Source organism: Tupaia chinensis, unplaced genomic scaffold (assembly GCF_000334495.1).
Source record: "Tupaia chinensis unplaced genomic scaffold, TupChi_1.0 Scaffold000007_1, whole genome shotgun sequence".
NCBI classification, from domain to species: Eukaryota; Metazoa; Chordata; class Mammalia; order Scandentia; family Tupaiidae; genus Tupaia; species Tupaia belangeri.
In genome coordinates, this window is record NW_006159436.1 from 1,164,251 (window position 1) to 1,182,996 (window position 18,746).

Sequence of the window (18,746 nt, forward strand, 5' to 3'; positions counted from 1 at the left end):
CACCATTTTTTTTTTTTGAGAGGTTTTTGCTATAGGGTGAGTGTGCTTACCAGAAAGACAGAGACAGAAAGCGAGGAATCATCCCCTGGGGGGTGGCCATGCCACAACCCCTTCTCCTCCATTCTCCTCTCAGGATCTTGGGCATGCATGCACATGGGTCTGGCGTGAGTTTAAGCCACCGGGTCCAGGACTTGAACCATGGTCGACTACATGGGAGTTCAATGACATAGCCATTACGCTAACTGCTGGTCCCAATATGCCACATTTTCCAATCCATTCATCTGTTTGTGGGCATTTGGGTTGGTTCTATGTTTTAGCGGTCTTGCATAATGCCACAATAAATATAGCTGTGCAAATGCTTTCCTGACTGAGCATTCTCCTGTCCTTTGGTTAGATACCCAGAAGTAGAATTGCTGGATCATACCATAGTTCTATTTGAAGGTCTTTGAGGAATCTCCATATTGTTCTCCACAGCCCCTGGACCAATTTATATTCCACCAACAATGTATGAGAGTTCCCCTTTCCCCACAACGGCCCCTTTTCCTTTTTTTTTTTTTTTTTTTTTTTTTGTAATCTTTCCATTCTGACTGGGTTTAGGTGGTATCTCATTGTGGTTTTGATCTGCATCTCCCTTATGATGAGAGGTGCTGAGCATTTTTTCATATGCTTTTTGGCTGTTCATGTGTCTTCCTTAGAGAGTTGTTTATTCAGCTCACTTTCCCATCTTTTAATTGGGTTAGTCATTTTCTTCTGGGTAAGCCGCTTGAGTTCCCTGTGTATTTTGGTTATCAGTCCCTTATCTGAGGCATAGTTAACAAAAACTTCTCTCCCATTCTGACGGTTGTCGATTCTCACTAGTCACAGTGTCGTTTGCTGTGCAGAAAGTTCTTAATCTGTTGTAATCTCACCTGTCTATTTGGAGGATTATTGCCTGTACTTTGGAAGTCTTGTATAAGAAGTCTTTGCTTACCCTAATGTCTCCCAGAGTTTCTCCAGTGTTTTCCAACAGTAGTTTTATAGTTTGTGGTCCTAGTTTAGAGCTTTGATCCATTTTGAGCTGATTTTTGTTAATGGCGACAGACAGAGGTTCAGATTTATCTTTCTGCAAGTGGACACCCGGTTTTTCCACCACCATTTGCTAAAGAGGTTTTCCTTTTCCCACTGGATTGACTGATACTCTTTTTCAAAGATCAGTTGATTGTATGTTTTGGGATTTATTTCTAGGGTCTCTACTCTATTTCATTAGTATTCATGTCTGTTTTTGTGCCAATACTATGCTGTTTTGATTATCACAGCTTTGCAATATATTTTGGGGTCAGGAAGAGAGATGCCACTCACTCTGCTCTTCTTGTGCAGGATGGCTGTGGCAATATGTGGTCTTTTATGATTCCAGACAAATTGTGCAATTGTTTTTTCTAGATCTGTGAAAAATGTCTCTTGTAATTTTATAGGGATTGCATTAAATATGTAGATTAATTAGTGTAAGATTAAAATTTTGATTATATTAATTTTTCCAATCCAGGAACATGGATGTCCTTCCACTTTTTTATTTTCTTTTTGATTTCTTTTTAAATACTTTCATTATTTTCCTTATAGAAGTCCTTAACTTCCTTGATTTATTTTATTCCTAGGTATGTTATACTTTTTGTGGTTATGGTAAATGGGATTGCTTTCTTCAATTCTGTCTCTGTCTGCTTGTTGTTTGTATATAGAAATGCTATAGATTTTGTAAGTTAATTTTGTATCCTGCCACTTTAGTGTATGTATTTATTACTTCAAGAAATTTTTTCATGGATACTATTACCACTTGTATGTATACAATCATGTCATCTGCAAACAGAGATAATTTCAACTCTTTTTCCCTATTGGAATGCCTTTTATTTCATTCTCTTGTCTGATTGTATTGGCTAGGACTTCTAGTAGTATATTGAATAGGAGTGGAAAAAGTGGGCAGCCTTGTCTTTTTTTAAGTTATTTTTTTATCCTGCCACTTTAGTGTATGTATTTATTACTTCAAGAAATTTTTTCATGGATACTATTACCACTTGTATGTATACAATCATGTCATCTGCAAACAGAGATAATTTCAACTCTTTTTCCCTATTGGAATGCCTTTTATTTCATTCTCTTGTCTGATTGTATTGGCTAGGACTTCTAGTAGTATATTGAATAGGAGTGGAAAAAGTGGGCAGCCTTGTCTTGTATCAGTTTTTAGTGGAAAAGCTTTTAGTTTTTCCCCATTCAATACAATGTTAGCTATAGATTTTGCATAGATAGTTTCTTATCATGCTTAGAAATGATCCTTCTATGCTGATTTTACTGAGAGTCTTAATCATGAAGGAACATTGGATTTTTTCAAATGATTTTTCCACATCTATTGAAATGATCATATGGTTTTTATCTTTCTTTCTGTTAATATGGTGTATTACATTTATGTTTTTACACATGTTGAACCACCTTTGCAACCCTGGAATAAAACCTACCCAGTCGTGATGAATAATCTTTTTTTATATGCTGTTGAATACGGTTAGCCAGGTTCTTCTTGAGAATTTTTGCATCTATATTCATCAGGGATATAAGTCTGTAGTTTTCCTTTCTTGTCATATCCTTATCTGTTTTGGGAATGAGGGTGATGGAGGCTTCATAGGATGAATTTAGAAAGGTTCCTTTCTTTTGGATCTCTAGAAACAGTTTGAGTAGAATGGGGGTTACCTCTTCTTTAAAATTTTGTAGAATTTGGGACCAGCAATTAGTGTAATGGCTACGTTGCTGGACTCCCATGTAGTCGACTGCGGTTCAAGTCCTGGACCCGGTGGCTTAAACTCACGCCGGGCGCGTGTGCGTGCGTGCCCAAGATCCCTAGAGGAGAATGGAGGAGAAGGGATTGCGGCGTGGCCATTCCCCCTGGGGGGTGATTTCTCGCTTTCTGTCTCTCTGTCTCTGGCGAGCACACACATCCTATAGCAAAAACCTCTAAAAAAAAAAGTTTTGTAGAATTCAACAGTGAAGCCATTAGGACCTGGACTTTTCTTTGTTGGGTGGTTATTTATTATTGATTTAATCTAATTGCTTGTTACGGGCCTACTCTTAATTTTCATTTATTTCTGGTTTATAAAATCATTAATACACTTAAGTATCCCTAATCAAAAAATCTGAAATTGGAAATACTCCAAAGTTCAAAAGTTTCTGAGCACTGACATTATACTATGAATAAAAAAGTTTTATACCTTTCCTCATGTGCTGGGTCATAGTGAATACACTGTGTGTATGAGTTGCATAAATGAATTCTGTGTTTAAAATTGGGTCCCATTTCCAAGATTCCTTATTATGTATATGCAAATATTCCAAAATTAAAAAAAAAAAACCCTGAAATCAGAAACATTTCTTTTCTAAAGCATTTTTAAAAAGTGATATTCAACCTGTAATGGTCTAACAACATAATAGGAAATTATTACCACCTTCAATTTGTGGGGTGAAAGTGTTAGCGGTAAAACTATCGTATTTGCAAATATACTCACAGTTATTTAAATGTGTGTATTTCACTCTCTCGGAGAAATCTTGGTGCAGAGTCATCTTGAGGTTCACATGCACTGTTTTCCCACATTCAAGGACACAGAAAGGTATGAAAGCCACTAGCTGAGTGTTCAACAGCAAATTTTGTGCGTGTGATGTGGATGGAAAGAAATAGAAATTAAGCCTCTCTTCTTTCCACAAGCCACATTCAGATTGGCTCCAACAGAATTTTCACACAAGCTAGTTCCTGTACTATAAATTTACCCATTTTCCACCAGCCCTGAGAGGTAGTTTAGTCCCAGCATCTGGTAGCTGAGGCCAGGTCTTAAGCACAAGTATGCCAGTGTGCCAACAGTGGGGCTGCTTTATTTGATGAGGACCACAGCTCTCTGGCAGATAGGCTCTATTTTGATTTGCCAAACCTCCTGGAGGTGAATGAAGGTTTGCTGACTGTGGTCAGGAAAGTCCCATTTATGAATGATTCCCTAACCAAGTGTTGAACCAACTGCACTTTGTAATTAAAATGCAAGATAAATATAAACTGCCCAATCTAAAAAACAAAAATCTTCAGGAACTTTCCTTGAAAGTGTTGTATCTTACTTCCTTCAAGCTTCTTTCCTCTAAATCTACCTTGATTTTCTTTAATCCCTCATAAACAAAATGATCTTTTCTGATCCCTTTTATTGTCACTGTCTCTCAAGATAAAAGGATATGATTTACTCTATTAGTAAAATATATTTTTAGTTACTCATTTTTCTTCAAATCTATCTCAAACCCTGTTATTCTTCCTTACTGTTTCTGTGACAATCAACACTGTGATACCAGGAAAATGCAGGAAAAGACAATTCTGGAAAAAGTAATTTTCATTTTTAATCTGGTAAAAATTTGTTCTCTGTGTTATAAACCTCTGTTATTGAGTGCATACAAGTTTAGAATGCTTTCTTGGTATATGGACTTTGTATTGTTATATAATGGTCCTCTTTATTCCTAGTAAATCTTTTTGCTTTAAGTGTTTGTTGTCTGGTAGTGACATATCTGTGGCAACTTTATTTTAGTTGGTAGTATTTGTGTCATTGTTTTTCATTTTTATTTTTTCAATCTTGTGTGTCTTTCCTTTTACTTCTCATATAGCTAAAGTGGAGGTGGAGAGGGGACTGAGACAAATGAAAGGAAGAACAATAAAAAAGTTTGCATTTAAAGGAGTACCTATGAGATAGTATTTGTGCAAAGCTATCTATACCTCTGACTATATGTATGAAGAAAATTTAAAGAAGAAAAAGGAAAATCATATTTAGCCAAAATATGCATAAAAAAGATCAAATAACTGTCATTAAGTTGGAGGAAAATAATTTTTACATATACCACAGAAAAAGGATTGATATCAGGATATATAAAGAATGCCCATAATTTAATAAGAAAATAACAACCCATCAGAAAAAAATGGATGTGAATTCACAGGTAATTCACAGAAAATGAAATGTAAATAATCAATAAATATATGTTAAATGCACAACTTCACTAGTAATCAAGAACATACAAGGTAAAATGAGCTTTTAATTTTCATCTACTAGATTGGGAAATACTTCAAAATTAAATAACATTATATATTAGTGAGAGTATGAGGAAAAGGTAATTCTCTTTTCTAAATTAAATCCCTGGTTAGGATTTAACTTTGTTTTGCCTCTTTGTGGGGCACTTTGCCAAACCTTTTAAAACTATACATATCTTCTGAGCCAACTACCCCACTTCTTGGTATCTGCCAAGAGAAACATGGTCACATGTATGCAAGAAAGCATGTGTAAAACTATTCCCTATGGTATTTTATAGACTAGATTTTTAACCCTTGCACTTCCACTAATGGGGCCATAATTAAAACTATCATATCTATCCTATGAAATATTAGGCAACATTTTTTTTAATGCCAGAAATGTATACTTACACTGATGGAACCATCCAAAGACTTCTTGCTAATTAAACATCTTCATAAAAGTAAAGAATTATTCCACTTATGAGATAAGCTCAGATTTGAAACAAAAGTAACTATTTGCATAATTTCATATGTAAATAGAAAAAGAAGTGAGTAGATATACACTAAATTCATGAGAGTATTACACAAATGTGTAAAAGAACTAGGGTTGGAAATAATGTTTTCAGGGTTTCTTTACTTGTATTTATCTTATTTCAATTTCTTAATAGAAATAAATTCATATTTTACTATGTAATTCAAATCATTATTTTAGAAATGAGATGATTATACATCTGATTAATAAGGACATTTTTGGTATGATTTGATTTTTCACTGTTTAGATTACTTGGATCAAAACTTTTAATGCAATGACAAAATCCTTTTCTCTCTCTCTCTCTTTTTTTTTAGAGGTTTTTGCTTTAGGGTGCATGCACTTTTTGGAGAGACAGAGAGACAGACAGTGAGAGGCTTAAGGGATGAGGCTAACACATAGCAAAATCTATTGATTGGCTGCTGTGCTAGCCCAACTTACAGCATCAGCATTTTGGAGAAACTTCATGTCTAGAGTGAGAAGAACAGTTGACAACTGTGAGCCTTATCTCTTCTTTGACCAGAGGGAACACTGATGCTCCTTACAGTTGAATCAAAAGGGATTCTTGATAACACTGACACGCAGAAGGTAGGCGGGAACATCTGGGATAGTGCTTGCCCCCTATTTCATATCCTGCCCTTGCAGGATATGAAAGGTTCTTTTTCTTTTGAGCTTCCCATAGCACTTGGTTAGGTTAGGCATTGTAAGCCTTGTAGGCATACACTGAATAGTCTGATTGACCAAATAGCGTTAGTGTCATTAGAATGATAAAGTATTGTGGAGGTCTCAACATCTACACACTGAGTGATGAATTTTGATCTTGCTTTAAAAATATGAAGCTTTAAGAAATTAAACTGAAAATCTGAGCTACAAAGGACTGCAGTCTTAATGTTTCATTTTACCAAGGAAGGCACTGAAGACCAGACGGGTTAAGTATCTAGCCCAAGGTCACTCAGCTTGTAGCTACTCTTTTCATTTTCTTGGGTGCACTGTGGCACAGAATAGATGATGAAGGACCAGCATGGCCTCCTTGGGCCTGGTGTGCTCCTCACCTGCTACTTTTGGGGGGGATTGGTCTGGAAACTCCTGTTTATTTGTAATAATTATGGAGAATGATTAATTCTGAATAGGATATTTACAGTCAAAGTCCCTAGCTAAAATGGCCTATTTATGGAGAACCCTAGAAATTATTTATTACTTATTTTTTCTCAGGTTATTATGACTTTATACTGTATTAAGTCTACTTTCAAGGAATATTTTTAAGCCATTATCCCTGTGAACAAAGAAGAAATTAAGAAACCAAAGTGCAGGGACAAGCAGATGGCATAATGGTTAGGTCGTTGGACTTCCACAAGGTTGACTGCAGTTTGATTCCTGGATCTGGAGGCTTAAAACTCTAGCCGGGTGTGTGTGCATGTGTGCCCAAAATGTCAAGAAAGCAGAATGGAGGAGAAAGGATTGCAGCATGGCCATCTCCCCTGGGAAGTGATTTTTCACTTTCTGTCTCTCTGTCTAGTGAGCACATGCACTCTATAGCAAATAGCTCTCTAAAATAAATAAATAAATAAATAAATAAATAAATAAATAAATAATAAATAAAGACATCAAAGTGCAGAGATTCCTAAGGTTAAAAATTCATAAATGGGGCCAGCTGGTGGTGGTGTGGTTAAGACAGTTAGATCCCACATGAATGGTCATGTGGTTGGATTCATGGACCCAGTGGCTTGAAAAACACACCCAAGCATGTGCATGTGTGCCCAAAATCTCAAAAGGAGGGAGAAAGGAGGAGAAAGGATTGCAGCATGACCATTTGCCATGGAGGTTGTTTTCTTGCTTTCTTTCTCTCTGTTTCACTCCAGTAAGTAATGCACACTCTGGCGAATTGAAAAAATCATATAATGTTAAAATTTAGAATCAAAGGTAGTCTAGTTGAGTACTTGTTAATAAACACTTGTAACAATTCGAATGATGTACCTTGTTCCCACAATTCTGAAGTATCTACTTAGAGTAAAGATGAGATAAAAAGAGGATATGGATTTTTCTTTGACATTTATTAAATTTCCTGGATTGATGGGGGTGGGGAGGTGCAATACTATTTTCTAGTTTGTCCAAAATACACAAAAGTTTTCTTTGTAACTGAAACAGGAACTTTTCTTCACCTATTTTCTTTGTTCTTCTCTCTCTCTCTCTGTGTACATGTGCATACACAACACACACACACACACACACACACACACACACACACACACACAGAGTTATTTTACAACAGCAAAACAAAAACAAGACCTGGAAACTCAGTGTCCTCTTTCTGTTGAAACCATACCTATAGTGCAGAGTATTCTCATAGTTTCCCCATCATAGCCCTTTCCCCTTTTTTCGGCCTTATCCAGGGTGCCTGCTACAAGCTAGAAGCCCACTTATGACAGTCTGACTCTGCTACGACTTAGCTGAAGACACATCTGCCACCTCTTTCCTGCCAAGACCTCCAGTAGATGCAGAGCAGCATTGAGCACTCGGTGGAGTCTCGTCTGTCTGGCTGGAGGCTGCCTCTCACGGCCAGAGACTGAGAACGTGGCTTCTAGTGAACGTGTTTATGTGTTTATGTGACCACAGGTATGTGCCCTTGGTGACAGATCTATTCCTTGTTATACATTCTGGCAGGCAGAAGAACATGGGGAGAAGCCAGAGGGAGTGTCCTTGAGGTTGCAACGTCACACCCAGGAGAGGGATGGTCCTTGGGTATAGAACATGGGCTTTGGGAGAATGAGTGTGGCATTTCTTCTGTTTCCTGACTGGATGAGGCCTAGGGGAATGACACTGTTAAATTTAGTTATGGTTTTGTCTAATATGGGAGGAGATGGCCTGTCTCACAGTGACAACATGCCAACGCTCTACTTTGAGAATGCATTTTCTGACTATAACAGACACCCTTAGCACAGTCCCAGTCCTGGCCAAGTAAAGGTGGTCTTCTTCACCTGCCTGTGAACTCTGAGCCTCGAACATTCACTGAACTTTGGAGAAAATTTTCCACACACTGAAAAGACATCTGTGCTTGGCAAAACCCAGTCACAGATGGAATGTTTTTTCTCCTTCCTGAATATCCCAGGAAGAAAAAGGAGTGTCAGTTCACTGAGGTTGTTAGATGCTCATAGGGTACCTAACACAGTGCTAGACAACAGGAGGAGTGCTGGTGTGATACAAGTCACAGAGCTTTTTTTTTTTTTTTTTCTTTTAAAGGGAGTGTGTGCTTGCCAGACAGAACAGAGAAACAGAGAATCAGATAGAGGGAGGGAGAAAACACCCCACAGTGAGGCATGGTCACACTACAAACTCTTCTCTTTCATTTCTCCATCTCATGAGGATTTGGAGCATATGTCCAGTGTTTTTCTTTCTTTTCTTTTTTTTTTTTTTTTAAGCTGCAGGGGCCAGGATTTGAACTGTGGCTGGCCGAGTGGGATCCAGCTCCCTTAGCCACTAGGCTACAGCACTAGCCCTTGCTTTTTTGTCTTAGGAAGTTTCCAGCTCACCAGGAGGATAAGACTGAACAATCGAGTCTCTTCCATGACCTTCCTTAGTGGTGCATGCTCTTGAGTGATGTGTCTTCAGGCTTTATTGTGGGCTTTCCCCCTTTTAATTCTATGCACTCTAGTTCCAAGGGTCTGGTTGGATGGTTAGTGCGTCTTGGGCTCTCTCAGTCACCACACCTGTGTATCTGTCATAGATGTCTTGTGGACATCTCCCTCTTGCCTGACAGGTGCAGTCCAGCACCCTCATCCTCATGTTTATAGGTTTCTTTTTAAAGAAAACAATTATTTATTTAATTTAATTGTTATTATTATTTTAAATTTACTATATGACATGTACACTCACCAGAGAGAGGAGAGAGAGAGGAAAAGTGGGAAGCAAGCCGCCAGGTCTGAGCTTGAACCGTGGTTGGCTGTGTAGGAGTCTAACACCTTAATCACCATGCTACCTGATGGCCCCTTTATGTTTCATTTAAAGGCCTCATAATCCTCTTAGTAGCTCCAGTTAAAAATCAAAGAATCACTATTTGTGTTTTTTTAGGGAGTGCATGCACTCACCTAAGAGACAGAGAGACAGAAAGTGCCCTTGTTGATCTATGGTTTCTGTTACCGGGAAGGCTTCCCATTCCTCAAAGTTCATTGATGGTTGTGGTATCTGAACTGGTTTAATTTTTGTGCCAGGGGTAGAAGTGGGCTGATAGCGATTCTGTGAGGAACCTGTACTTTCAGATTTACCCATTCTCAGTTTTTCCAATTGTGATATTAAGTCTTGATGTTTCTTTTCTAATTGAATTTGTTCTTCAAGTTGTTTAATTTTATTCTAAATCTCTTTCCTAGGGTCAATAACCAGCATCACCAAAGGTGGTGCAGACGCGACCGAGTTGTAAGATGGCGGTCGTTTTTTAAAAGGTGGCCATTTTGAATAATTGTACTTGGCTGCCTCTGTTTCTAAAGTTTCTTTTTCAGGCAACCATTTTGGATTATTGTATTTGGCTGCCTCTGTTTCTAAAATTTCTTCTTCAGGCGGCCATTTTGGGTTATTATATTTGTCAGCCTTGGCCTCTAGGATTTCCTCATCTGAACTAGTTGATGACTCGTTTTTCTTTGGCTCTTATAGAGCCTTAATGTTGTTTTTCTTTTTTAGTTTTTTGGATTTTTTTGGTTTTGTCTCACCTTTGGGGCTTTTAACTTCTTCCTCACTATCTAGGGAAATACGATCCTCTCCCTGTTCTTTTTCAATTTTAGAATCCTTGGTTAGATCTGAGGTGGCTATAGCCTCCTCCTGGGGTTGATCATTTTGCATGATCGGTGATATTAAGTCTTAGCAACCATAACGGCAAGGGCTTCTTTTAAGTCCTGAACAGATAGTTCGTGCTGACTAAGCTCTTGTTCCATTATTATCCATACTTAAAATGAAACGTAAGTAACTACTTACCAGGATGTCTTCTCTTCATCCTATGTTTTTCGCCAGCCTTTCTCGGGACGATTCTCTGCCGTCCCCTTCTGGACAAGTCTCTGCTGTCCCCTTCTGTTTTCCGCTGGCTTTTCTCGGTTGCTCTGCACTGGAGCCTTCCTCGGGAGCTCTTCACTGGATCCTTCATACTCAGGTCCCTGTTCAGGTGCCACGTGTCCTGACCCGCAGGACAGTCCAACAGGTTTCCTGAGGGAAGGACTGAGAGATGGGATGAGCAGTGCAGAGATGACACAGTGTTACAACATGGACATGACACAGTGTTACAACTCTTCAGGGTCGTCCCTTTATTGTGGGCCAGGGATCATGTTGATGGGCAGTGATTGGTTGCCTGAAATGCAAATGAGATAGAACAGTATGAACCAATCACTGATGTGGGTGGATCTCTCCCATTGCCTAGAAACCCAACCGCCCCCAGGGGAGAATGGTTGGTCACATGATTTCTGAGAAACGGTTTACTAAATGAGGAAGTGAAACCTAATGGTTTCCAAGATGGTAGATAGCTCAAGATGGCTTCCATATGCAGTGCCCTCCACAGTGGCCATTCATTAAACTGGAACTAGAACACTTAGATTTTAAACTGTCACTCTGCCTCTGTTCCTACTTTCATTAAATTTGAGGCAGAGCATGATTACTTTTCTGTTTTATCTTCATTTTATGTGGGTAATTTCCAAAACTCCATATAGTTCTAGTACTAGTACTCTTCACTCTGCCTTTTATTCCCTGAGCTTTTTTTTTTTTTTCAAGCAATGAGAAATGGCTCTTATTCCTCACATCCTTTTGAATTCACAGAGTCTGAAGAACAACGCTTTGGCTGTGTCTATGTATCCTTGACACAACTGATGGGATGAAGAAAAGTAGACCAGTTAGATGACCGTCTTAGTTCTGGTTTTGTCTCCTCTGGCTCTCTCTGGGTCTGAATATCCCAAAGAACAAAGTCCTAGGGAGCGCTGGATTATGGGAGAGTGGGGAACACCATTTGCTCAAAGAGCTTACATAATGGGACCAGCAGATGGTGTTATGACTATGTTGCCGGACTCCCACATAGTCCACCGTGATTCGATTCCCAAAGCCAGTGGCTTAAACTCATGCTGGGAACATGTGCGTGCATTCTTAAAATCCTAAGAGGAGAATGGGAAAGAAGGGATTGTGGTATGGCCATCCCTCCGAGGGGTGATTTCTTGCTTTCTGTCTCTCTGACAAGTGTACACATCCTATAGTAGCAAAAATCTCTCTTAAAAAAAGTGTTTTTGGGACCAGCAGTTAGCGTAATGGCTATGTCACTGAACTCTCATATAGCCAACCACGGTTCGAGTCCTGGACTCGGTGGCTTGAACTCATACCGGGCGCGTGTGCGTGCGTGCACAAGATCCCAAGAGGAGAATGGAGGAGAAGGGGTTGAGGCGTGGCCATCCCCCCGGGGGGTGATTTCTTGCTTTCTGTCTCTCTGTCTCTCTCTGTCTTTCTGGCGAGAGCACACACCCTATAGCAAAAACCTCTCCAAAGGAAAAAAAAAAAAAGAAAGAGCTTTCATGACATTGCTGCTATGCTCACAAGCGAGCCATTAGATCTCTTTAGAGGCCTTTCTGCCTTCTGGTGTTACATGTGTGGGACTCGAGTGATGTTATCAATGGTTTTGTCCATATTTACTATGACTTTCTATTCAACTTAATTTCTAATAATTTTGTACTTTAGTAAAATGTCCCAAACGTTGCCAGAAAAAAAATAAAAAAGAAGATGAGGTCATGCCAGAGGAGGCTAGGCCTGTAACCCAGCATGACTGGTGTCCTTACATAAAGGGGAAATCTGGACAGGAAGAGGGACTCACACAGGGAGGGCAGTACATGAAGATCAAGGCAGAGATCAGGGTGATTCTTTATAAGCCAAAAATGCCAAAGATGGCCACAAAACCACTAGATGCCAAGGAAGAGGCCAAGAACAGACCTTTGCCTCACCACCACCCACAGAAGGAGCCATCCTGACCAATACTTTAACCGTGGCCTTCTAGCCACCAGAGCTGTGAGGTGAAAAACTATTTAATCCCCACGTTTGTGTCCTTGATGTCGAGAGTCCTAGCTGATGAATACAGTTCCCTTCTGTGTGTCAATGTTTCAGGGAACAAACAGACAACAAGCTGAAAGAATTGAGATGGTTTGAGAAGCAGGAAGCAGAGAACATCTGAGGGTGCTGCAGGCCGAGTGACCCAGAGAGAGCCTCCATGGAGACGTCATGCAGGCTAGAGCTCAAAGGACAAGCCCATTAAAGAGTGCGCACTAACTGCGCCTTTCCCATGAGCCCCACCTCACACAAAAAGATGTCCTTGTCAAGTCAGATTCCCATGCAAGTTGTCTGAGTCAAAACAGAGGAGTTACAATTAGCCTTGAACCTTTTTTCAAACAGTAGGTGTGCTGTAGGAATAAAAAATAATGAATAACTCAAACTGTACCCAGGAGCATGACAGAATTTTAACTGGTTGCATTTATAGCCAAGGTGCCTGGGAGAAACGTGATCTGCATTGCATTCCAGATCTTTCTCTGCACCTTGCCTATGCATGCATGATAAAATGGCTTCCTAAACACAGTTCACACTGTAGCCCATGACATACTACCAATGCAAATGAAAGGAATAGTTCACGATCATGGAGCACTAAAAGAAAAAGCAGGCCTTTTCATATCTAGTTTCATAAAGTAATGCATATAAAAATAATTTGCACACTGGAAAAGCAGTTAAAAGGGTCCTTTTACTTCCATATGCCATGTGTCACAAGTTTTAACGTTTAATGAGAATTGCTCATTGAGTCTAGGATTTAGCAGAAGACATTTGACTTGAGCAAGAACTAAGACAAGCATGTCTAAAATGATTATATTCAGCTCAGTGCCTTTAGTACTTTCAGTGATGGTGGATTATTCAGAAAGTGGGGTTTGTAGAAGCTGTTTTGTAGACTTTCATCTTGAAATATCTACAGAAATGTTTCCATATGCTTTAATAATGTGTATTCTTTTTTTTTTTTTTGAGAGGTTTTTGCTATAGGGCGCGTGCGCTTGCCAGACAGACAGAGAGACACATAGAGACAGAAAGCGAGAACTCACTCCCCAGGGGGGATGGTCACGCAGCAATCCCTTCTCCTCCATTCTCCTCTCGGGATCTTGGGCACGCATGCACATGCGCCTGGTGTGAGTTTTAAGTCACCGGGTCCAGGACATGAACCGTGGTCGACTACCTGGGAGTCCAGCGACATAGCTATTACGCTAACTGCTGGTTCCCAATAATGTGTATTCTAAATGGGAATTTGTGAATACCAAAAATAATGCTAGGTTAGCCCTGAACATACATGTGCGTGTGTGTGTGTATATGTCTCAAATCCCAACAGGATGGAGAAATGGAGGAGAGGGGATTTTGGTATGACTGCACCCAGTGGGAAGTGTTTTCTCCCTCTCCCTGTCTCTCTGTCTCTGTGTCTCTCTAGTGAGAGACCTCTGGCAATTAAGCATACTGCTAGTTTCCTAGATTTTAAAATAGTTTAGGCTAATAGAGACCTACATGTAGGCTGTTTTACTCTTTGTTCAAATATATTTGTAAGTAAGCAATACAAAGACAGAAATATGTTTTATGATAGAATTGTACCATTATGCTACATAACCAACATAATAGAGAAGTAATATTTATAAGTCTATGGACACAGCACTGTGAAATGGAATATTTCTCCTTGTGAGTTTGTTCAGTGCTCTTGGCATCTTTGAACACTGCACTGAAAGTGCAGAGTGCTTGTTATTTTTCTCATGTCTATTTGTCACAACTATTTATTATCTATGAAATTGTTGGAATAAGGAAAGCAGTTCATCAGTTTACCAAGATAATCACTTACTGCTCTAGGCAAGCATCGAATATTTCGTTCAGCTTTGTCTTCTGAAAGATCAGTTTTGGGAGGGCACGGGGTGATGCAGGGTAGCATGTGGCTATCTTTGAGGCTGACCCACATGGAATGTTGCTGGGTTGCACCTGGAGACACCCCCTGAGTACACGGGTCATGTGCAGGCCATAGTCTGGGGCTGGTTGACGATGGCAGTGTGTTGTAGCATCAAGACCCTGTTGGGATTTCTGTCTCTCTGTCTCTATCTCTCATTTATCAAAAATAAAAATAAAATGAAATAAAAACTTTAAAAAAAGAATAATCAGTTCTGTTACGGTGTGACACCATGGAAATTCTTTGGCCGGTTGACCGGAACAAAAAAATAAGCCCCACTTTAACAGTTTTCTGTGGGCACTGTCTGTCACTAGTAGCACCTGCGTATGCTGTTCTTCGTAACCACAATCCACTCTGAACCAAGGTCAACAAGCCACTTTGTGAGTAACATGTGTAACCATCCAGGGTAGAATCACCAACGAGTCTCCTTCATCCAGGCATCCACAGGCCTCCTTGACTTCCACGGACTTTTACTGGTCCCTCTGCCTAGAAGACTGTTCCGTCTTTTCAGCCCATTTTGCCTCCCTCTCATTCTTTATATCTTCCATGACTGTCTCTCTCTCGGGGGAACAGTTCATGGGTAAGGGCCCTGCCCTAGTCCATCCCTCCATCCCTTCTCCAGCACTCCCGTCTCTCCTTTGCACACCACCCACAGCAGTGATAATGTCACATTTGTTTGTGTGTGCCAGGGTATTTGGAGCTAACATCCATCTTATTTCATGATTTGTGATTCCCCCAAACACAGGAGTTGTTGTTTTAGAATCAAATCACCTTTCATTAACTTTGTGTATTTTTTTAAATCAAAAAATGCATTTTAAATTATAAATCTGACCTTGTATGGTAAGTAATATAATCATCTTAAAAGCTCATTTGGTTTTTATTTTTGAATAAAATATACACAACGTAAATTTTAACATGTCAATCTTTTTTAGTGTACAATTTGGTGACGTTTGTACATTTACGTTCATCACCATCTGTCTTCCAAACTTTTCCATCATCCCAAACTGAAATTCCATGCCCATTAGCACTGACTCTCTGTTCTCTAGACCCAGTTCTTGAAAACCACCATTTTACTTTCTCTTTCTATGAATTTGATCACTCAAGGTACCTCACATACAGAGAATCATATACTATTTGTCCAAGGTTTTGTTTGGTTTTGTTCACCTGATACCTAATGAAGAGCCTTGCCCATGGTAGGCACCTACTAAATACACTTCATAAATACTGATGAATGAGTGGTGAGTACATGAATGAAGGACAAGTTAAGACGTAAGCATTTTGCTTTGAAAGAATTGTGTTAGGAGATTGATGATTCTGAAAAGGAGGAACAATTTGTTGTCAAATATCCACTCGCACAGTTCAGAATTGATCCTGCACTTGGTGGAATAACCACACGCCAGCTCACCATGCTTGAAGGCAGAAAGAGCAAGAGGCTTTTAATAATCAAGAGCACTTCTACAATGAAGGGGCACACTATTGGAGCATATTACTTCAGCATGCATGATTAAAGCCTCGTAGAAAAGGGGGTTCATATGTTGACTTGCTTTTGCATCTTCACTCATTCAAAAACTGATTGGCATTCTAATTACAAACTAGGATATGCTAGTGACAGATAAGATAGATGCTGTCTCTGTCTGTGGAGCTGGCATTTTGAGTGCTGATCTTTAAAGTGTGGTGCTAGTTGTTTGCTTCAGATGTAGCTTCTCATTTTTTTTTTTTATGGCTGAGTAGTATTACATAGTGAATATGTGCCACATTTTTCCCATCACATGCAATGCATGTATGTTTTGAAAAACCATGTTGTATGTGGTAAAGATGTACAATGATTAAATGTAATTAAAAATGATAAAAGAAAAAAATTAGAGCTTTAAAAGCACAAAAATAAAAAGAAAAAGGCAAATATAGGTTCTCGCTCTCCTATAAACTCAAATATTTCAGAATGGGACAGGAGAAATCTTAAGTTGAGACAACCCCCCCTGTCCTTCTCATTGCCACTGGCGTTCAAAGATATTGGAAAGGGCATTTATTATTTGCAGTGCCCCTCGATCTGCTTCTCCTTAGTTACCTGATGCCAAATTTCCCAGTGTTGTAGGGAGCCTTCATCTATTTCTGAGGTAATTTCTGCTCAACAAGGCAGCATGATGGCTCATACTTGGAGTCCAACGTACTTGGCCTGTCTTTTGGTCTCTTTCAACAGTTGCTTGCATATGTCGTTCCTTGATGCTGGAAGAAGATCACAATGACCCAGAGACAGATGGACATGAGATGAGGGACCTTGGGCATGGTACTTAACTTTAATTTCTTGGCTAATAAAGTGAGGACTAAAATCTCTTTGATGTAGACTAAGAGGATTACATGAAACACTGTACAGTTCCTAAACAGTGACTTAATAAGGGCTTCGAGAGTGCTGATCACCAGAAGCATTATTACTATTACTTTTTTGCTAGCGGTTGTATGCCCTTGCTAGAGAGAAGCAGAAAGGGAGAGAGGAACAGGGGGAGAAAACACCCCCTCGATGGGAAGTGGTTACACTGCAATCCTTTCTCCTCCATGTCTTACTTCTTTTGTGGTTTGGGGCAAGCATACACACAAATATGGGGTATTTTTCAAGCTGCCGGAGCTGGGGTTTGAATCATGTTCTGACATATGGGATCCAGCTCCCTTTACCACTAGGCCAGTGGTGGTCTTTTTTTTTTTTTTGGAGAGATTTTCGCTATAGGGCACGTGCGCTCACCAGACAGACAGAGACATTAGAGACAGAAAGCGAGAAATCACCCCCCAGGGGGGATGGTCACACCACAATCCCTTCTCCTCCATTCTCCTCTCGGGATCTTGGGCACACACGCACATGCACCCAGCGTGAGTTTTAAGCCACTGGGTCCGGGACGTGAACTGCGGTCGACTATGTGGGAGTCCAGCGACATAGCCATTACGCTAACTGCTGGTTCCCAGTGGTGGTCTTCATAAGGATTATTAATTGAAAAATGTTAGTAATGTTTTCTGAACTATGAAGACAGGGTTGGACCAGAAGACTTTTTTTTTTTTTTTTTTTTGTTTTTAGCCATAGGATATGAGCACTCACCAGAGAGAGTGACAGCAGAGAGGGAAAGTGAGAAATCACTCCCCAGAGAGATGGCCATGTTGCAATCCCTTCTTCTCCATTGCTCAGGATTTGGGGTATGCATGTGCCTTGTGTGATTTTCAAGCTACTGAGTCTGAGACTCAGACTGTGGTTAGCTGTGTGGGAGTCCAGTGTCTTACTCATCACACTACCTGCTGGCCTCAGGAACTAGAAGACTTTTTTTTTTTTTTTGGAGAGGTTTTCACTATGGGCGCATGCGCTCGCCAGAAAGACAGAGACAGACAGAGAGATAGAAAGCGAAAAATCACCCCCCAGGGGGGATGGCCACGCCACAATCCCTTCTCCTCCATTCTCCCTTTGGGATCTTGGGCACGCACGCACACACGCCTGGCTTGAGTTTAAGCTGCCAGATCCGGGACTTGAACTGTGGTCGACTACGTGGGAGTCCAGAGACATAGCCATTATGCTAACTGCTGGTCCCGAACTAGAAGACTTTTAAAGTCCATGTTTTCCAAGTGATTGAGAGCATAGAATAAAGGTAATAGAATTAAGCTCCCCAAAAGATGCTATTTTGTGTAAGGGAGTACTAGGGAATTTCTACAATCTTTGTAACACTTACTGATAACCCCAACTCATGGTCCCACCTGGAAATAAAAAAAAGCTTACCTGGGACCAACAGATGGTGTAATGGTTACATTGCTGGAATCCCACATAGTTGACTGTGGTTTGATTCCTGGACCCAGTGGTTTGAGACTCACACCAGGCATGTGTGCATGTTTACCCAAAACTCTGAGAGGCGACTGGAGGAAAAACGACTGGTGTGGCCACCCCCCTGAGGGGGGTATTTCTCACTTTCTGTCTCTCTGTTCTGTCTCTCCAGTGAGCACTTGCGCCCTATAGCAAAAATCTCTCTCTCAAAAAAAAAAAAAAAATGCTTACCTAGATGGTTCAAGAAAAGAGGCATCCATGAAAGCACCACTTGCAGAGGAACCAACAAGGCAAAAGCACAAGCAAGGGATGCTAAGAGACCCAACAACTGTGATAACAAGAAGCCATTCCCAGCCCCTTAGGACTGGAAGGCTGGTGGGAGAAAATACAAAGGGACTTTAAAAAGTAGGAAAAAAAATAGAACTAA

At 40.1% G+C, this 18,746-nt stretch overlaps 1 long non-coding RNA gene across 1 annotated transcript in view; it reads right to left on the bottom strand.

Annotated features, from left to right (window-relative positions):
* Positions 1-18,746, bottom strand: part of LOC102497160 (uncharacterized) — an 86,804-nt gene that overhangs the window by 62,353 nt on the left and 5,705 nt on the right. Inside the window, exons 2-3 of the long non-coding RNA XR_001371143.1 lie at positions 16,595-16,752; positions 10,530-10,766 (exon numbers count right to left, since the gene is read on the bottom strand). This is a non-coding gene — a long non-coding RNA (uncharacterized LOC102497160). The remainder of the gene's footprint in view (positions 1-10,529; positions 10,767-16,594; positions 16,753-18,746) is intronic.